General features: G+C 42.4%; 1 pseudogene; it reads right to left on the bottom strand.

Moving 5' to 3' along the window:
* Positions 1–6,803: 6,803 nt before the first annotated feature.
* Positions 6,804–8,298, bottom strand: LOC146640425 (histone-lysine N-methyltransferase SETDB1-B-like; annotated as a pseudogene).
* Positions 8,299–22,500: the final 14,202 nt, after the last annotated feature.

Consider the following 22,500-nt stretch of genomic DNA (forward strand, 5'->3'; position numbering starts at 1 on the left):
GCTACGGCAGGTCCCTCATCGGCAGCCACCCCATCCCCTGACGGTCCCCTGCCTTCGCCTGAGCCCTTTTCGGGGGAGACAGAGAAGTGCCCTGGCTTTCTGGCCCAGTGTTCATTGATTTTCCGCGAACAGCGGCATTTTCATAACAATGACGGGGCAAAGATCGCTTTTTTGGTACAGATGCTTCGTGACCGGGCTTTGAAATGGGCCCAGGTCGTGTTAAACTCCAACCCGGAGATCTCTTTTGAGAGGTTTGTGATTAACTTTAAGACTGTGTTTAAGCAGGGCTCTGGAGTCGAGGCTGCGGCGCTCCGCCTCCTTAACTTTAAGCAAGGTAAGCGGAGTATGGCAGACTATTCAATCGACTTTTGGATTTTGGCAGAAGAAACCGGCTGGAGACCAGATGCGCTCAGGAGCACATTGTTAAATAACATCCGGGAAGATCTGAAAGATGAATTGATTATGCGGGACCTACCCACTGCTTTTGACGAATTGATGTCGTTATGTATTAAGGTGGATGAGCGGCTACGAGCTCGTTGGCAAGCACGGAACTCCAGTTCCCAGGAGGCCGCAGGGCTTCGGCCGATTACCGGTCCTCCCGGACATCAGGGGGCGCCGACGGAGAGGTACAGCCCATGCAAATCGGCAGCTCTCACCTAACTGCTGCAGAACGTCAGCGACGCATCACGGCCGGTGAGTGTCTGTATTGTGGTAATAAGGGACACATGATTGCCTCCTGTCCGTCGCGAGCAAAAGGCCGTGCCCGCCAGTGATGGTAGGAGTACTGGTCGGCGGTTTGAATCAGGATAAATCTCCTCCACGTTTAGCCCTGCCGGCTAAGCTTCTGGTCCACTCCAAGTGTCATTCACTTTCTGTGCTTATTGATTCTGGAGCAGAACAAAATTTCATTGACTCTGAACTAGCAAAACAACTCTGTGTAACTGTGGAGTCACTACCCCACGCCTTACGCGTCACGGCTTTATCAGGGCAGCGCCTCCCCGACATCACACACATCACTGAGCCGCTCACCCTCACACTGTCTGGCAATCATTTGGAGGAGATTAGCTTTTTTGTTTTTCACTCCACTCAGACGCCGTTAGTTCTCGGTCATCCCTGGCTCCAGCAACACAATCCCACGATTAATTGGCAGAAAGGAGGCATCACGGGCTGGGGAGAGGAGTGTCATATGACTTGCCTTAAGGCTGCCGTACCTCCTAACAAATCGGTCACTGGCCCAGAGCCACCGCGGTCTTCCGACTTAGCAGATGTGCCGTCTGTTTACCACGATTTCGCTGAGGTGTTTCGGAAGGACCGAGCCCAGTCGCTGCCACCCCATCGGCCCTATGACTGTGCCATAGACTTGCTGCCGGGAGCTCCTTTACCGACCAGCCGCCTCTATAGCCTCTCGCTGCCGGAACGGGAGGCTATGGAGAAATATATAACTGAATCCCTCGCTGCCGGCATCATCCGTGCCTCTTCCTCACCCGTCGCAGCAGGTTTCTTCTTTGTGGAAAAGAAGGATAAGACCCTCTGACCCTGTATTGACTTTCAGGGACTCAATAACATTACGGTCAAGAATAAATATCCACTGCCCCTGCTCACCTCCGCTTTCGAACTTCTCCAGGGAGCCGTCATATTCAGCAAGCTGGACTTGAGAAACGCTTACCACCTGGTTCGGATTCGGGATTGCGATGAATGGAAGACGGCGTTCAATACCCACCTCGGACATTTCGAGTATCTGGTAATGCCGTTCGGCCTCACTAACGCACCTGCAGTATTCCAGGCTCTGGTCAACGATGTTCTAAGGGACTTTATTAACCGATTTGTGTTTGTCTACCTAGACGACATTCTGATCTTCTCTTCCTCCCAGGCTGAACACGAGACCCAGGTCCGGCTGGTACTGCAACGCCTTCTGGAGAACCGGCTGTTCGTCAAAAGCGAGAAATGTGAGTTTCATGTGCCCTCGGTTGCCTTCCTAGGGTACATAATCGAGCGTGGAGATCTCCGACCCGACCCTGTGAAAGTCAAGGATTGTTGTGAACTGGCCCGAACCAAACAACCGTCGCCAGTTGCAACGCTTCCTTGGCTTCGCTAACTTCTACAGGAGATTCATACGGGACTTCAGTAGGATTGCCTTACCATTAACCCAGTTAACCTCTCCCAAGCTTGCTTTTCAGTGGAGTGACGCTGCCCAATCAGCCTTTCAGGAGCTCAAGAAACGGTTTGCTTCAGCGCCCATCCTGGTCCAACCTGACACCACTCTTCAGTTCGTGGTAGAGGTCGACGCATCCGACTCAGGGGTGGGGGCCGTCCTTTCCCAACAGAGGGAGGGTAAGATGCATCCTTGTGCCTATTTTTCCCGTCGTCTTACCCCTGCAGAACGTAACTACGACGTGGGCGATCGGGAGCTCTTGGCGATTAAGCTCGCCCTGGAAGAATGGCGGAATTGGCTGGAGGGCACCACTCAACCCTTCGTGGTCTGGACCGATCACAAAAACCTGGCCTACCTTCAAACGGCGAAACGTCTCAACGCTCGACAGGCCAGATGGGCCCTGTTTTTCACCCGTTTCCACTTTTCAATCACCTACAGACCCGGTTCCCGAAACGTCAAGCCGGACGCTCTCTCCCGTCAGTTCTCCGCTGCTGACGAAAGGGCGGATCCGGATTCTATTCTGCCGGCGACCTGTACTATCGGGGCCATCACCTGGGAGATCGAGGCGGCCGTCCGGGCGGCTCAGGTAGCCGAACCGGATCCGGGAGGGGGGCCCGCCCACCGACTCTATGTTCCGCGCTCTGTCAGATCCCAGGTTCTGCAATGGGCTCACACGGCCCGGTTCTCATGCCACCCAGGGATACATCGCACCATCAAGTTTCTCCAGCGGTACTTCTGGTGGCCCTCACTCACCCAAGATACTCGGGAATACATCACTGCTTGTACGGTTTGTGCCCGAAACAAACCATCGAACCAACCCCCGGCGGGTCAGCTTCATCCATTATCCACTCCTTCCAGGCCATGGTCTCACATAGCACTGGACTTCATCACCGGGCTACCTCCATCAGCAGGTAACACTGTCGTTCTCACCATAATCGATCGTTTCTCTAAAGCGGCTCATTTCATTGCTCTGCCTAAGCTTCCCACAGCTTTAGAGACCGCACGCCTACTCGCCACTCACGTCTTCCGCCTGCATGGGATGCCGGAAGACATAGTGTCTGACAGAGGGCCTCAATTCACTTCTCGGGTCTGGAAAGAGTTCTGCAACTCCCTGGGCGCAAAGGTCAGTCTATCCTCGGGTTATCATCCTCAGAGCAACGGCCAGTCCGAGCGGGCCAACCAAGAACTGGAGACCGCCCTGCGCTGCGTCGCCTCCACCAATCAAACCATCTGGAGTGAGGAGTTGCCGTGGATCGAGTACGCCCATAACAGCTTGACTGCCTCTGCCACCGGCCGGTCTCCATTCGAAGCTTCCTTGGGATATCAGCCTCCTCTTTTTCCTGCTGTGGAAGGTGAGCACTCTGTACCCTCTGTCCAGGCTTATCTGCGCAGGTGCCGCAGAGTTTGGCGGGCAACTCAAGCGGCCCTACTACGCACGAAGGAGAACAACAAACGCATCGCAGACCGGCACCGGACTCCAGCACCCGAATACTCTGTCGGCCAGAAGGTATGGCTCTCTACCCGCTTTGTTCCGGTCAGGACTGAATCCAAGAAACTTACACCCACCTTCATTGGCCCTTTTGAAATCTCCGCCTTGGTCAACCCTGTCTCTGTGAAGTTAAAACTCCCTCGCAATATGAGGATCCATGATGTTTTCCATGTTTCACAACTCAAACCTGTCCGGTCCAGTCCTCTGTGCCCTCCTTCCAGGCCCCCTCCTCCCGCCCGGCTCGTGGATGGGTTGCCGGCTTACTCCATCACTCGCATAATGGACTCTCGGCGCCGGGGGCATGGCTGTCAGTACCTGGTTGACTGGGAGGGCTATGGCGTGGAGGAGCGCTCCTGGGTCCCTCGGGCGGCCGTTCTGGACGTGCCCATGCTCCGGAAGTTTCACCGCCTGCATCCGGACAAGCCTGGTGGGTCGCCGGGAGGCTCCCATTGAGGGGGGGGTACTGTCATGGTCTCCGCTCCTCGTCAGCTGACAGCCGTCAGGTGTTTTGTTTTTGTTTACCTTTCTCTCTCGCCCTCTTCCATTCTCTCTTTCTCCTGCTGGGGCGGAGCTCAGTATGGGCTCCTGCCCCTGGCCTACGCACCTGGAGGTGATCAGCACATCTGTCGCTGATCATGAGAAATTGGAACCCTTCTTAAGAGGGCGAGTCTGCTCTACTTGTCGCTGGATCGTTGAGCCATCAGCGTCAGTCGTCCTGTATTTTGTAAAGTCAGTTGGTGAGCCTGTCTGAACCAGGAAACTAATGGTTTTTTTCTGCCTGTGTATAGATTGCCTCTGGACCTGTTCTTTCCCTGTGCATGGTGACTGAACGGAAGCAAGAGAGATAGAGGAAAGGAGAGGAGATGTGCGAGGGCTGAATGGAAACCTTCCCTTCCTGGACTCCTGCCTCTTTCACTCCCGGACCCTGGAACCCCGGCCCCTTTTCCCTTGACACCATTATGTGTATATATGAATTCCACTGTAGAGGAACACTGTAAATAAATGCACCTTTTGAAGACACTAGTGGTCCGCGCGTGAGTCCGATCTACGAAACCTGACAGGTGCTCTCTGATGTATATGGGGGAAACGGGTTAGACTAATGTAGACAGGTTAAAATAACATATATACAGCATTGGGTAAGACAGATTGAATAACTCCCTTGGTCCGACATTTTCAAACACATCCACTGAATCTTATGGGCATCCTGGAACTACAACCCTGGGCAGCGTGGACGGAGGGACAGAGGAGGAGGCATAAGGACCTGTGAATCAAGAAATTGAACATCAGAACTCCTTGGGCTAAACTTTAGATGATATTAGTGTAATGTAGATTTGCTATCTCTCGCTTTTGATGTGAGAATAAAGTTATTTATACTGCAGGAGTGTTGATAGGAGTGTTTGAGTTACTTAGTTTATTTAGTTTCACTTTATGGAAGTCTCTGTGGGTCATCTTATGTAAATAGTCTTGTAGTGATCTGTTGAACTTGGTCTCATTTTCCCACAAAAAAAAAAATTAAAATTAAACTTACCTTGTATACTTACCTTGACCGTAATATTCCCTTCAATGAGAGGGATCTTGGTGTAGAAGGTGTGAGCTCCAATTGGAGTCTGATTTGCTTTTTTTTCTTCTTTGCCTGTGGGAAAATAGTTGTTTAAAACAAAAATTAGTTCATTGTAAATAACCTCTGGATCACTAATGAATACATTTGAAATAGAAAATACTATATCAGTGTATATATAAATATGTCTATTTCCTTAAAAATACAATGCAATAAAGCAAATAAAAAGACCCGCCAGAGGACCAGTGGAGAACAAAGGTTTAAGGTACAGGAGTACATGAGTGGAGAACTATGGACCTCTATATGCCAGTGGACCTGAATCACATTAATGAAATAACAAAAACTCAGATTCCTAATACCTAACCCTAACCCTAACCCCCTAACCCTAACCCTTTAGCGACCAGACTCAATCCCACATCCTAACCCTATAAAACTTAAAAACATGAATAAGAAAGTCACGAAAAAGACACAAAGAAAGATAAGACAAACAAAGAAGAAATGAGTGACACAAACAAGGAAAATCACGAAAAAACGGAAAGGATATAAAGGAAGGGGGTGCTATAAAAGAGAACATAAAGAACATAGGAGGGATGTCTTCAAAGCAGGGGGTGCCATATAAAGAAAAACAAAGATAATAAAATTAAAAAACGAAGAAAAAGACATGAAAGTCACGAAAAAACAAAGAAATAGAAAAAGTTAAAAGAAATGGGAAATTGAACAAAAAGGGAAGAGAGAGAAAAGCCCAGAGTGGCAAAGAAAGATAGAAAAGTTAAAGAAAATCAGAAGAAGAAATGAAAACTGAAAAAAAAGGGTAATTTTTTGAACAGGGGGCACCGACCCCAATCCCATTGATGGACCGTTCACCTCAGGTTCTGGAAGGAAGGACAAGGAAGTCACGAAAAGAAAAACAGAAAGAAAAGCAAGTAAGAATTTTTAAGAAATACAAGTTGGAAACCCAAGAGTGGGAGGAGCAAAGAAAGAGCATAAAAGCCAAGACACACAGACAAGACAGAAGTCAAAGAGAGACAAGACAACACACGTTGGGCAAGCCTGAAGAAGGCAAAGAAATACTGAAACATTCATCATGAACGGCCCAATGATGTAAAATGCGCATACACCCAAGATGGGTAATTTTTTGAAACAGGGCAGGGCTATCACCACCGGGCCCCAGCGATGGCCCGTGCGCACGCCAGGCTGCCGGCTTGCTGGCGACCTGTTTATTTACACAAACTTCTATTAGCTACAATTCATTGGTTCCTTGTTACGCTTTTTCGGACACCAAACTTGGCAGGCACAAGGCTGCTGCTACCAACAAGACTTACATAGAATTTTGGGGTGTATTTTTTTTTTTATTGGGTAATTTGTTTATGTTGGACAAACATTTGGAAATGCATTAATCCACCAACTACATATATATATATTTCTTCAAGTCTGTACATTAAAAGTAAATACAAAAAAAAAAAAAAAGGAGAAATAAAACCTGTTTCAAGCTTAAAAATGAGTGTGAGTATGCTTGTACCATCACACTCATTTGTTACTGGCTGCTGGTTCTCCACAAAAAAAACAAAATACCCCCCCCCCAAAAAAAAAGGCATCTCGTCCGATTGTAAAATAGTTTCAATTTTTGCAGCTCATGCATCAGGGGACGTTCAGTCAGAGTCGCACTCAAGCTGTTCTCTGTGTTTCATCTCCAAAAACTTTGCCATGTGCGCCAGTCGTGATGAACCTCGGTTAATCCACTCCTTATGTTCACTCTCCTGAAAGATAACCTGCATTAAGCTGCAGTCAATAATCTGCACTTCACACTTTTGCAGGACTCCGTTCAATTCAGCATTAAGGGTCTGTCCAAGCCTGTACTGGGTTAACTGAGGGTACGGCCACTTATTCAGGTAATGTTCTATGAAGTCTTTGTGAGGGCCCTCTGGAATGTCATCTGCAATGTTTTCCAAAGGTTTCCAAACCAAATGAATTAAAGGTAACCCAAAATAGACCGGCGTGTGATCATCCAAAAAGATCAAGAACCTTAGGCGGTTCTTTCTGCTGCGGAGCTCGCCTACGACACCAGGCTGGAACCGGTACTTGTTATCTTGACACTGAATCACCACACGGGCACCAACATACAGCTGCTCCACCTTTGCTGTGGTGTCAAAAGCAACGTGGTGTCCAGATACTAGACTCTTCCCTTTTTCTTCAAAACTGACTTTGTATTTTAACCGTCCGTCTTCCCTTGTAACTATCTCGACTATTTTCCCCTGTTGCCACCTCATAGGTCTTCTCCTAGCCAGAACTACCATGTTCAATTTGAGTTCATCCTTCTGTGCCTCAGGTCGGGCAGTTATTATTTCCTTGGAGGAATGGCCAAACACTGATTATATTATAACAGGAGCCACATCTGCCGCATTGGTGCTGGTGCTCGGAGGTGAAGCGGGTGGTGGTGTTCTGTCGCTCTCACTGCATTTGTTAATTCTTGCAGGTTTCTTATATTCAGGAAGTCTAGTCAACACTACCACTGGCTTTTTAAATGGTCTGGGACAGTCCAAGCCGTTTTGGCATAGTTTCCTCTTTCTGGCAGTTTCATTTACACAGCAAACTGAGTCATTTGGAGACTCAAAAATATGTTTTTCATCCTCACATTCATAATCCAACAGGTTTTCTTCTGTCTTCAAGGACTCCTCACATTCATAATCCAACAGGTTTTCTTCTGTCTTCAAGGACTCCTGAAGTAACAATGTTTTTGTCTCCAACTGATCCACAGTCATAATCATAGCCATGGCCACTGTTGTTGTATCCCGAATATCCACCTCAAAAATCACAAAGGTCTGGTCCTTTTTGTGAGCAGAAGCAATTAAAAGCTAAAAATCGGTCGCTCGAGCTAGCTAACTTCCTTTAGCACTGACAGGCTACGTACAAAAGGAAACAAAGAAACATACCGTTAAACTTCCTTTCAGATTTTGCATCGCAAAAGTATTTAAATTACACAAAACAACTCGCACTACGATTCTTTTTTGCTACTTAGACGTGTACGAAAATAGGAACCATTCCAAAATTTGCTTTCATACTTTGTGGCAACTAGGCCCCAAAACAAGTAGGTTGCCCGCGAGAATGACGCAGAATTGGGGTGTATTTCTTTTGACTTTGCAATATTAATATTGAGGTGACTGCTATTGTGACTTGGCAGTAAATATATAAAGATGAATTTAATTGAATTAATTTAAACAGAACTTGTCCCAGTACAGAACCCTGCAGAACTCCACAATTAACTTTGATGGGTGAAAAGGGCTTCTCATTTACATGAACAAACTGACTTCTATTAGATATGATTTAAACCACTGAAGCACAGCACCTTTAATACCTGTGGCATGCTCTAATCCCTGCAATAGATTATGGTTGTAAACAGTATCCAACACTGTACTGAGGTCTAACAAAAGTAAGGTTTTCAACTGAATTATAACTGTCAAGTTAATTAGTTGATAGCATAGATATGAAAATTGCCTACAGTATTCTACATCTGAATGACAAACTAACTATGACTATAACAAACAGGCATGTTCATTATACCAGACAGAAAGGCCATTCATGACTACATGTTAATCATGCCCCTTTAAATCAAACCCAGCCTTTCATGCTTTTGGAGTAGTTTTGGAGTCACTCTTTCTTATCATGATTTTATTAAAAAATATATATACTGAATTTAATTGAATTGAAAGCCTTTATTGTCATTATACATGGTATAGCTGTCATGGCCCGTGGAAATGGGATGGACTCAAGTGCAGTTTCAAACCCGGAGGCCAGAGGTGTGGTGTAACGAAAAGAGACTTTATTACAATGCTCAGAGGCTAACAGAAATTGCAGACTAGAATTAATGAACATAAACTAGATGTCTGAGGCGAGAGAAAAATACTGTGACTATAACTAGATGGCAGGGATAATTGGGTGCAGGTACTGGGCAGGGGAAACTGTGGCGGGCCAGGGCACTGAAACAGAGGAGAGAGTAGTCAGGGGAATCCCACAGAGGGCTGCGAGTGAATCCAAGGAGAATACACTGAGCTGTCTTACAAGCTTGCAGGTGGGGGTTGCGTGGAGGGGGGAGGCAGGAGAGGTTCAGATGGGTGCTGCATGCAATGCAGGGAGGCAGGCAGAAGAGAACGGCAGTTCCAAAATGGGGAAGGATTACCGGCGGCTGCAAACTTGTATCCAGGAGAGCTTGGTAGGTGGGTTTCAGAGGCTGACGAGAAAACAGAGGAAATAAGATTAATACACACGATGAGTCACCAAGGAACAGACGTGAGGCCGAGAACTGACTAAAGTTGGCAGATAATCTGGCGAAGACCAGTTGAGTGCGCCGGTCATAAATACTGCTGGTACGATTGCCATCAGGTGGGAAACCACCCAGACCACGACAATAGCGAAATTGGAAACAGCTCTATAAAAGTGCACATGTGCTTTATAGCACATTATAAAAACTATACAATAATTTAACTATACACTTACTATAAATATAAATACACAGTACAGTGCTGACACAGAGACAGACAGGCAGAGAATTGATGATATTTCAGTGCAGATTACTTAATGCAAGTTTGAGTTGACTATGGTAATGGCTTTGGTGAAGAAGATATCCCTGGTCCAATTCAATTTAAAAAAAAAAAACCTCAGTCTGACAATCTGATGTTACATAAACTCGAGACTCAGCAAAAGCAGCCGACTCAGATGTACAGGTCTACCCTCTTTACCCTACTGGTTCATGATTAACTAATGGAACAAAGTTTAGACAAACAGTAATTTGAGCTCAGTACAGTTTGTCTTCTGATCAGTTATCTATCTGTTAACCTTTGTGTACATTTGTGGTTTTAGCAGAGGATAAAAGTCCAGCTTGAGTGTGCTCATCTCCATTTTTGCTGTTCGTTGCATTGACATAAAACCAAAACATGAAGGCTTATCTGCTCCTGCTTCTACTGATACCTCTCTGCTCAGGTAACTAAACTGAACGCTGAAAGTAGGACAATATTCTTAATCTCAAGTTGGTCGAAACAAATTACTAGCAATGTGCTAGTAATTTGTTGAAAATAATACTGAAAATAATCATCACCTCTGAGTCTGGATACTTGTTAGAGAACCTTTATTTATATCTTAATTGGTGTTTTAAGCCTTATATAATGTTTAGTCTAAATATGACTCACTTTGACATCATTGAACTAGCCTAATAATCATTCTGTTAGTCTCAAATTACAATATTTTAAAAGCTTTGACTGTTGTGCAGGTGCTATAAATTATTGTACATTCTGGGTAATATTTTACCCATATCTGTTCAGACAGACTTTTGCTCCACCAGCATGTGCGAAATCAAGAAAAAGCATTCTTAGTGTAAATGCCAAAAACGCAGTCAAACGTTGTCAAGAACATGCCAAATCCTAGCCGTTTAGAAATATTGGCCAATTAGAAGTCTAGAAGCCTGGGAGGGAACAAGTAAACAGGGTTTTATGCAACCTTCAGTACTTCTGAAAAGTTTTTGTGTTTTTCTGTAAGGACAGATAATTTTGTGTTACTTTAAACTGTCTTCATCATTTCAAATGTTAACATTTAAACATTATTTTAGCATATATAAATGTAATTTTAAAACAAATTACAATCATTCAAAACCGGAGAAGCCACGTCTGAAGTTCACTGTGACGCCTCTCTCTGTGTAAATGGAGAGTTGGTAACTGCATGTGTAAGTGTGTAAAAACTGCAGATAGTCAGATTAACAGCAACAGTATTTTGTCTCTCTCCAGCATTTTAGAAATTTATCTCATGTAAACAACACCGTGGCACACAGCGTGACGTCAAAACAGGTGCACACCTTTGACGTGACTAAATCTCTGTTTTCCTCATCCACAGGTAAACGTAAAAACGGAGTTTTTGAAAATCTCTACTCTGGCAGGAGCTTTAAAAAATCTCAGTTGTCAGTGATCAAAAACATCATTTACACGTGGACAAAAGATCCAAACGCATAGAAAAAGCTGCGTTTGAAAAGTTTTCGTGTATGTGTGGACGTAGCCTTAATGAAAACAATTAAACACAACCCTAACCTGCTTTTGTTGCAGCTGAGCAGTTTTACATCGAGTGTTATGGTCAGGACTTCCTGATGGTCAACAACCAGCTGCTGCAGTGCACCGGCAAAGTCCAACAAGCTTGTTACACCAGAGGTGAGTCCTCCAGGACAGGGGTGTGTTCAGCTGTGTCTCCTTGTTTTTCAATCCAACAAGTTGAGATTGGAATTTAATGTTAATTCCTAATATAAAAAACAGATACTGACAATTAAAAATCTAAATCCTTCCCCAGAAATTTGGATTTTTATGTTCATCGAAGTGAAGGTTTTCAGTCATCCAGGTTATCGTAGTCTAAGGAGCTTGGAAAGAAAAGCGTCTGGACTTATTAAACCATTTAAAGCCGGTCAGAGCGGGCACGCTCCGTTTTGTGTAACTACTTTTAAATCCCTGTAGAACCGGAACCGCGTAAGCTAGCGCAATATTTTTTTTTGCATATGAAACCGGAGGAGTTGTACTTACATCTTATGCCATCAGCTTGTCCTAGGTCATGGTTTCCTTCCACATATAGCTTTGCAAAAATTGCATAAAAAGCGCTTGCAGGAACAAAAATATAATATTCCAGAAACACGCTTTGCCGATCCGATCAGCTGTTCGTAACACTTCCCACATTGAATAAGACGTCAGCACAAACAATCGCATGTCCGCCATTTCCTGCCAAAAATCGTAAGTGACGTCATTTTTGCGGAAAATGTAGTTTTTTACTTGTAGGCCTTAAAAGCCTATACTGGTGTTTTTATAAGTCATGTTTGACTCTATACTTTTCTGTGTCGTTTCTGGGATGCTTAGAACTCGAATTGCACTGCTGGAAAAAGTTTGTTTTGATGCACATGCTGTTTTCTTTGCAAATTTGCATCATAGGATTGTTTTTCATTTTCCTGCAGTATATAAAAATTGCTGTATCTAAAAAATAAAACTATGAAGACACTCAAAATAAATTTCCTGTTGTTGTAAACTATTTTTTGCAACTTTTTTGTATTTAAAGTTTTGAAGGATAAGCCTCTTCAATTTCTCCAAGTAGAAATATATGTAAAAACAAAACAAAAACGATTTTCAATTTTTTTTGTAGTTTATTGCACTTTTTTGCAATTAATGTAGTTACTATGGACTTAATGCATACTTATTATTAGAATATGGGCTATAACAGTTGTATTGATGTATAGCAACTTGAAATGCTCCTAAAAAATGGCACTACAACATGTAAAAATATAATATAAGCTCTGTGGGACTTGGTTCTATGGTAGGTCTTAAAGGGTTAAGTGGCTTGAAGACATTTCACCTCTCATCCAAGAAGCTTCTTCAGTTCTAAGGGTCAAATGGTGGAGAGTCCCAGATTTAAACCCAGTGGGAGTTTCCCCCCAAAGAGGGACAAAAAGGACCCCCTGATGATCCTCTACCTAATCACATGAGCCAAGGTGTGAAAACGGGTGTGGGTCACAATCAACCAGGGTTTCGGGTGAGCTCATTGTGAAACCTGGCCCCACCCTGTCATGTGACAAGACTCAGCAGTCCATCTGCATCCAAAGGACAAAGGTCACTCTTTCAAGGATGCCAATGTTCACATTTTGAACAGAGAGGACAGATGGTTTGAAAGAGGAGTGAAAGAAGCCATTTATGTCCACTGTTGTCATGAGTCGCTGTGTGACAGGCAGGAGTTGGACCCAAAGTGCAGGTACTCAGGCATGAGGTTTAAACACAAAGAACTCAGCTTTATTTGCTGGCAGGGTAAAGTCATAAAAAAAGCAAACTAAACTAAACTGGAAACTCATAAACTAAACTCACAGTGAGACACAGGGAGATCCACATAGCATGAGGGACGACATGACACTGACTCAGAGAAACACAGGGTTTAAATACACTGGGAAGTAACGAGGGCAATGAGACACAGAAGAAGAGCACAGCTGGGGGAAATCAGAACTGACGAGACAAGGAAGCATAAACTGAGCACACTGAGATAAGACAGAGACCTTCAAAGTAAAACAGGAAACACATAACACAGACTGAACAAAAGACACAGACTCACATGCAGGTACTACAACAGAGGGAACAGAGACGTGGGACCAGGGCAGACACAGACACTGACTGGACACGGGGATTTAGCGGACAGGGGAGACAGCAACTAAGGATTACACAGAGACAAACCATAAGACATAACTCTAACAAAGAAACCAAAGCATAGAAATGATAAATAATATATAAACTCAAAACCCTGGGTCAACGACCCAGGCATCCTAACAACTGTGAGCGACCATCTTTGAACAGAGGCGGTGGCTTACGACACCAACTGTCTGCCATCTATAATCCAGTTTTGAGATCCTTCCCAGACGCCTTAACGCCCACTCACACCCTGGGCCATCTGACCTCAGGAAATCACATCACAAGTGATTTGTGAATCACAAGTTCTCAAAAACTCAGTGTCAGACATGGAGACATGACTGACTGGGGAGACAGAGGGAACATGAAGGGTGACAAGTCATGAAATGTGGAGCAAAAGGGAAAGTAACAGAAATTTAAAGCCTAGGAACTAAGAATATAAACAGAGCAGAAAACAATAAAGAGAACCAAAACCATGAAGAACAACAAATCCAAGAATATTACCTAAAGTTTAATTACACCCACACCCAGTATATGACAATACTAAGTCAGTTAATAAGTCTGTTGTAGTGAATGCACTGGTATGTTTCCTGTCTGCAGATAATGGAGATAAAGGGTGCACGCGGCTGGAGTTCTGCTCTCGACCTGGCTGGACCTGCTGTCACACCAACCGCTGCAATGCCTGATCCAATCACAGACCAGGAAACTGACATCATCACACCACACGATGTGAAACAAAGCTGTCCAGCAGAGTTCAAATAAAACAGTGTGCCATATATCTGAGCTCAGTGTTTAAAAATCAATATTTAGTTTTCTGACTTGTAACATCCCTGAAATAAAATCTGTGAAATCATGTCTCAGTGGAATTATATTCAGAAGTGAATTAAAAGCCATTTGCTATAATAGTACTAATAATCAGAGTAGAACAAAGATATCCCCTCCTTATCTGCTCACTTCCACATCACTCATCCAGTGACTCATTAAACTACCTTGGCAGCACAGCAGTGGGAGTCGTATTCTCAACATCAAAATTAGAAGAAAAAAACATTACATTAAAAAACCTACATTAAAAATTGCTGTTAAATAATTTTCCAAATTATTGTGGCTATGATTGTGTAAAATCATGTTTATCTATGAAAGGGCAAAAAAAATAATATACAAAAAGGACAGGCCACATATACTGTAAAATCGAATTAGTTCCCAAAACTCAAAAAAACGATGCAAAGTCGGTGCCTCAAAAAAACTTAGTAAAGCTTACTTAAGATGTCTATGTTAGGACAACGTATTCATTGCAAGTATGCACTACTAAGGATAACTTGACTTTTATGACTGTGCAATACTAATTGTTTACCCACTGACAAATATTTCAAGTTCTACTAAATTTAAAAAAAAAAGAATTTGTGGTAACTTCCCTTTAAAAAAAACAGATTATGTTTTATCATTTATAGAAATATAACACTGTATGCAAGTATGATTCAAAAAGAATAATTAGCAACACTTCTTGTAATGGTGTCAAAATCAGCCCAACTTTTATTATCAACATAGTGGACACTGTTCTGCTAAACAACAACAGTTATATTGTCATCACTGTTTATAATCTTACAATGAGTCTCAGAGTCCATTATTCTGAAACTAAGTTTAGGCTTTCCACAACTTTATTTTACAAGTTACGTTACTAACATAATCAAAATAAAAAGTATTTGTTGTTCAGTCCAAAGTGCAGTCTCTAGATCAAACAACACATTTGTTTTCCACTCAAACACAGAAGCTGGTATGTTGTAATATTTTAAGGATGGTTTGTTTCCAGTCCAGGCATTACTGCCTGAATGACTGTCATGGATTTAGGTGATCCAAATGTAAGTACAGAAGAAAGTCCTTAACCCTTTCACCATAGTGGTTACTACAGTGGACAGCTATCCAAAGGCTGTTTGCTTGTATTTGTGTCAGTGTTGATGGTATACTTACATGTAAACCACTACATTGGATGCTGATGTGTCACTCCATGCCCTGCCACCCACTGGCTGTTTAATGTTACTACAGATGTATGACGTGTTTCATTGTAATTATTGTAGTATGAATGAATGCATTAATTATGACAACCTCAATCAGGATTTTTATTCATCTTTTCATGCCTACAGATGAATAAAAATACTTAAGCAAAAAATCCTAATAAAACCATTGTTTTAAAATCTAATTAGTTCGCGGAACTCAAAAAACCTATGCAAACTCATTGCCTCAAAAAAACTGAGTAAAGTTTACTTAAGATGACTAAGTTAAGGCAACTTATTCACTTTGAGTACAGAGTAAAAACTAGGGCTGGGTATCGTCACTGATTTCTAGAATCGATTCAATTCCGATTCACAAGGTCCCGAATCGATTCGATCCACGATTCGATTTAATTCGATTTAATTCGATTCGATTTAAATCTGGGAAATTTTGACAGTCAGAAATATTATAATTCAGATCAGTACATTTACATATTTTTGTATCAATAAAACGGAAGCTGACACACGCAAGACTTTATCAAAGGTGTAAGGATCACAGCAGATGCCTTTGTGTCAAAGTAGCTGAAGATAAAACACAGAAAAACATGAAGGTGATTTTCCTGGCCTGGGATTTTATAAAAATATTCTGCAGTACATCAAAAACGAAAGAAAACGATTAATCAACATATGAACATTACCTCTGAAGTTACAGCGGTTTTATTAGAGACACGGTTAAGCGTTTTACATTTTGAATAATTTTCAATTCAATTCAATTCAATTCAATTTTATTTATATAGCGCCAAATCACAACATAAGTCGCCTCAAGGCGCTTCATAGATACAGAGAAAAACCCAACAATCATATGACCCCCTATGAGCAAGCACTTTGGCAACAGTGGGAAGGAAAAACTCCCTTTTAACAGGAAGAAACCTCCGGCAGAACCAGGCTCAGGGAGGGGCGGGGCCATCTGCTGTGATTGGTTGGGGTGAGAGAAGGAAGACAGGATAAAAGACATGCTGTGAAAGAGAGACAGAGATTAATAACAGATATGATTCAATGCAGAGAGGTCTGTTAATACATAGTGAGCGAGAAAGGTGACTGGAAAGGAAAAACTCAATGCATCATGGGAATCCCCTGGCAGCCTATGTCTATTGCAGCATAACTAAGGGAGGATTCAGGGCCACCTGGTCCAGCCCTAACTATATGCTTTAGCAAAAAGGAAAGTTTTAAGCCTAATCTTGAAAGTAGAGATAGTGTCTGTCTCCTGAATCCAAACTGGAAGCTGGTTCCACAGAAGAGGGGCCTGAAAACTGAAGGCTCTCCCTCCCATTCTACTTTTAAATACTCTAGGAACAACAAGTAGGCCTGCAGCGAGAGCGAAGTGCTCTAATAGGGTGATATGGTACTACAAGGTCATTAAGATAAGATGGGGCCTGATTATTTAAGACCTTGTATGTGAGGAGCAGGATTTCGAATTCAATTCTGGATTTAACAGGAAGCCAATGAAGGGAAGCCAAAACAGGAGAAATATGCTCTCTCTTTCTAGTCCCTGTCAGTACTCTTGCTGCAGCATTTTGGATTAGCTGAAGGCTTTTCAGTGAGTTTTTTGGACATCCTGATAATAATGAATTGCAGTCGTCCAGCCTGGAAGTAATAAATGCATGAACTAGTTTTTCAGCATCACTCTGAGACAGGATATTTCTAATTTTAGAGATGTTGCGCAAATGGAAGAACGCAGTCTTACATATTTGTTTAATATGTGCATTGAAGGACATGTCCTGGTCAAAAATGACTCCAAGGTTCCTCACAGCGTTACTGGAGGCCAAGGTAATGCCATCCAGAGTAAGAATCTGGTTAGATACCATATTTCTAGGCCTTTCAGGGCCGAGTACAATAACCTCAGTTTTATCTGAATTAAGAAGCAGAAAGTTAGCGGCCATCCAGGTCTTTATGTCTTTAAGACATTCCTGCAGTTTAACTAATTGGTGTGTGTTATCTGGCTTCATGGACAGATAGAGCTGGGTGTCATCTGCATAGCAGTGAAAATGTATGCTATGTCTTCTAATGATACTGCCTAAGGGAAGCATGTATAATGTAAACAGAATTGGTCCTAGCACTGAACCCTGTGGAACTCCATAATTAACCTCAGTGTGTGAAGAGGACTCTCCATTTACATGAACAAATTGGAGTCTATTAGATAGATATGATACAAACCACTGCAGCACAGTACCTGTAATACCTACAGCATGTTCTAATCGCTCTAATAGGATATTATGGTCGACAGTATCGAATGCTGCACTAAGGTCTAGCAGGACAAGCACAGAGATGAGTCCACTGTCAGAGGCCATAAGAAGATCATTTGTAACCTTCACTAAAGCTGTTTCTGTGCTGTGATGAGCTCTGAAACCTGACTGAAACTCTTCAAATAAACCATTCCTCTGCAGATGATCTGTTAGCTGTTTGACAACTGCTCTTTCAAGGATTTTTGATATGAAAGGAAGGTTGGAGATTGGCATATAATTAGCTAAGACTGCTGGGTCTAGAGATGGCTTTTTGAGTAAAGGTTTAACTACAGCCAGCTTGAAGGCCTGTGGTACATAGCCGATCATTAGAGATAGGTTGATCATATTTAAGATCGAAGAATTAATTAATGGCAGGACTTCTTTGAGCAGTTTTGTAGGAATGGGGTCTAAAAGACACGTTGATGGTTTGGAGGAAGTAATTATTGAAGTTAACTCAGAAAGATCAATTAGAGAAAAAGAGTCTAACTTAACACCAATGGTACTAAGAGTAGCTGTAGATAATATTACATCTGTGGGATGATTATTGGTAATTTTTTCTCTAATGATAAAAATTTTATTTGTGAAGAAGTTCATGAAGTCATTACTAGTTAACGTTAAAGGGATTGTTGGCTCAAAAGAGCTCTGACTTTTTGTCAGACTGGCTACAGTGCTGAAGAGAAACCTGGGGTTGTTCTTATTTTCTTCAATCAGTGATGAATAGTAAGATGTTCTGGCTTTGCGGAGGGCTTTCTTATAAAGCAGCAAACTATTTCTCCAGGCTAAATGATGATCCTCTAAATTTGTGACACGCCATTTCCTCTCCAGATTACGAGTCATCTGCTTTAGGGTACGTGTTTGAGAATTATACCACAGAGTCAGGTACTTCTGATTAGAGACCTTAGTTTTCACAGGAGCTACAGTATCCAGAGTCGTACGTAGTGAGGAGGTGAAATTATTAACAAGATAATCGACCTCTGTTGGAGTAGCGTTCAGATAGCTGCTCTGCTCTATGTTGGTACAGGGCATTGAAGATGATAACAGTGGGTGGATTATATTCTTAAACTTAGTTACAGCGCTTTCAGAAAGACATCTACTTTGATAAAGTCTACTCTCCACCGCTGTGTAATCAATTATTGTAAATGTAAATGTTATCAGGAAATGATCAGACAGGAGAGGGTTTTCAGGAAACACTGTTAAATGTTCAGTTTCTATGCCATATGTTAAAACAAGATCTAGAGTGTGATTAAAGTGGTGGGTGGGTTCTTTTACATTTTGAGAGAAACCAATTGAGTCTAATAACAGATTAAATGCCATGTTGAGGCTGTCATTTTTAGCATCTACATGGATGTTAAAATCACCCACAATAATTATTTTATCTGAGCTCAGAACTAAATTAGATATAAAGTCTGAGAAATCAGACAGAAACTCTGTGTAAGGCCCAGGTGGACGATAGATGATAACAAGTAAGACTGGTTTCTGAGTTTTACAGCTGGGGTGGACGAGGCTAAGCATCAGGCTTTCAAATGAATTAAAAGTCTGTCTTGGTCTTTCATTAATTAATAGGCTGGTGTGAAAAATTGCTGCCACACCTCCCCCTCGGCCTGTGCTTCGAGATTTCTGGTAGTTAGAATGACTCGGGGGTGTTGATTCATTTAAACTAATATAATCATCCTGCTGCAACCAGGTTTCTGTAAGGCAGAGTAAATCAATTTGTTGATCAGTTATTAAGTCATGTACTAACAGAGACTTGGAGGAGAGAGACCTAATATTTAATAATCCAGATTTCACTGTTTTACTCTTTGGTTCAGATGTGGATACTTTATTGTTCTTTCTTTGTAATTGTTTATGTTTAAGTTGTTTGTTGCTGGTTTTTAGTTTGTTTTTTGTCTGTTTGGGAGCTGACACAGTCTCTATGGAGATGGGTTTTTGGGGGGGTAGCAGGAGGAGAGAAGCTGCAGAGAGGCATGTAAGACTGCAACTCTGCTTCCTGGTCCCAACTCTGGATAGTCATATTTTGGGGGGTTTAATAAATGTGTCCATATTTCTAGAAATGAGAGCTGCTCCATCCAAAGTGGGATGGATGCCGTCTCTCCTAACAAGACCAGGTTTCCTCCAGAAGGTTTGCCAATTATCTATGAAGCCCACATCGTTTCTGGGACACCACTCAGACAGCCAGCAATTTAAGGAGAACATGCGGCTAAACATGTCACTCCTGGTCTGAATGGGGAGGGGACCAGAGAAAACTACAGAGTCACAGCAGCATTTGCAGAACTAATTTTAAAAAGTTTAAATTTGTTCAGTATTGAACAGCAGAAATGAGGTTTTCTTTTCGGAAGAATGTAAAAGGGAAAAAAAACAGCGGCTGACAGTGCTGTAAACAACAGTAGACTGGTGCGTAACAAGCAAGCGAATAATGAAGAAAGGGAATCTGTTCTTTAAGTACAGAGAGAGAGAGAGAGAGAGAGAGAGCGCTGTGCATCGCGGTGGAAGCAAAACAGTAAAAGTCGGAGTGAATTCATGATGATGTTTATGTGAATCTTCTTTTGCTGCTGGTTCGGTCAATATTGTTTGGAGAGAGATCAAACTAACAGCTTTAGAATCGGCTCATAAAGGGCGTGAACACAAAGCGTGGACCCACCGACAGATCAGAATCAGCGAGCTGTCGGCTTTCAGCCCCGACCGTGAGAAAGGCGACATCTAACTGATTCTGATCCGCGGGTCGCGCTGTGTGTTTAAGTCTATGTGCAGAATCCGTGTACCTGCTCTCATTTACTGTCTTAACTGTTTGGTGGTTCTTGAAATTTTGTGAGATGTCACCAGAGATTCTGGCATTTCGGACAAAATAAATTTATATTAAAAAATCGATTCAGGATTTTAATGAATCGATTTTACGTTATCCAAGCCAGAATCGATTTTAATCGATGAATCGATTATAAAAACCCACCCCTAGTAAAAACCTATTTAGTTTCCAGAACTAAAAAAACTATGCAAACTCGTTGCCTCAAAAAAAAAAAAAATAAAGCTTACTTAAGATGACTGTTAGGACAACTTATTCATTGCAAGTATGCAGTATTAAGAATAACTTGATATTTCTGACTGTACAATACTAATTGTTTACCTACTGACAAACATTTCAAGTTCAACTAAATGAAAAAACAATTTGTAGTAACCTGAATATGATTAAAAATAATTAACAACACTTTTTGTAATGATGTTAAAATCAGCCCAACTTTTATTTTCAAATGCAAGTTTGTTTTCTACTTACATTACTTATATCATCAAAATAAAATATATTTATTGTGCTGTCACAAGTGCAGTCTCTAATTTAAACAACACATTTGTTTTTCCATCCAAGGAGCTGGAATGTTGTAATATTTTAACCCTTGGATGCACAACTTACCAGTACCTACACTCTTCCACGAGTGGGGTCAAAAATGACCCCAAATCGAAACAATGCATTTTGCTATAAACTCGGTTGTTATTCTTCAAAATCTTTAAAACGAAGAGTTGTGACATTCTCATATTTGAGGTATTCCTCATAAAACATGTTTGTGACATGAGGCCCTTTGCATTTTTATTTATTTTTTCATTAATTTTAAGAAATTGCAGTTTTTGTATCACTTGTATCACTTTTGTATGCTTGCTAGGCATATACTGCAGAAGCTGGGCCTTCCCTCTGAAAGGAACAAGTTATTCATCCACTGTAACACAATCACTGAGGATGAATCTCTGCCTGCAGTTGACCAGGAACAGGCCCCATACGTAGCTGAAAGCTGCCATATGGTTTGTTTTCAGTCGGTAGGCTCTGGTCCTCTTGTCATCAAAGTGCAAGAAACGGCGAATATCTTTAAATCTTTGAATTGACATAGTGGCCTTGTACAATGGGTTATGCAGAGGACTCCCAAAAAGCACTCCGACTTGTACATCCCAGTTCTTCTCACTTCCTGCAAAAATGGTCAATCAAATGAAGGCCAAGGAGCTTATGTTTGATTATATTTTTCCCCTCTTTTCCCCTGTCTGTGGCTACTCTTCGTGCCTCCATGTTTGTGTATGACAGCACCTCTTCTATTATACTATCAGACATGAACATCTTCCATGCATTTACTGGGGAGAAAGTACTAAACCCAACTGCAAGCCCTGGCTGAATAATTCAGAATATTGTGGCTAGAGCAGTAAGAGGGGCTCATTCTGTTAGACTCAATATCCATTTTCTCTTCAGAGGACTCATCGGAGGACTCCTCTGTATCTGACTGGCCTTGTTAAGTGGGGGGGGGGGGGGGGGGGACAGTAGTCTGGGTCCTCTATAGCTGAGATGTCAGATTCTGAGTCAGTGCCTCTGATGGGCTCTTCGTCCCATCCGTCCTGGATCATTTGTAAGTCCACAGGGATCCTTGCTGGCCTCATAGCAACCATGCTACTTTAAATATTAAAAAAAAAAACATCAGAAAGGACAATGTTTGAAATGCACAGGAAACTATAAACAGGGCTGCACATAAATGATCCGCAGGTGCGCATTTGCAGAACCAGATAAGAAGTTGGAATGCGCGTTTGCGAACATAAGAGGAGGACAGACATTTGTTCAGAACTCTTAAAGATGTCGAATAAGCAAGCTCCGTAGGCAATTACTTTGGTGTTCCTCCACAACAAAAGAAGCGCCTATTCTCTGAATTTCCGGGAATACTTTTATTTTGACAGCGAATGCACACCTGCAGACCACTTATGTGCAGCCCTGACTATAAATCACGTATGTTACTGTGTAAAAATTAATTCTTGATCCATCAGAAGTGTAAGTGGGTCAGTGAGAGCTGCTAAGAATGAAAGTTTCATAGAAGATTCCATAGGAACTGCCTGGGG

Source organism: Rhamphochromis longiceps, unplaced genomic scaffold (genome assembly GCF_057381845.1).
Source record: "Rhamphochromis longiceps isolate RC_006_pf unplaced genomic scaffold, R_longiceps_female_GT1.1 unmapped_scaffold_8, whole genome shotgun sequence".
NCBI classification, from domain to species: Eukaryota; Metazoa; Chordata; class Actinopteri; order Cichliformes; family Cichlidae; genus Rhamphochromis; species Rhamphochromis longiceps.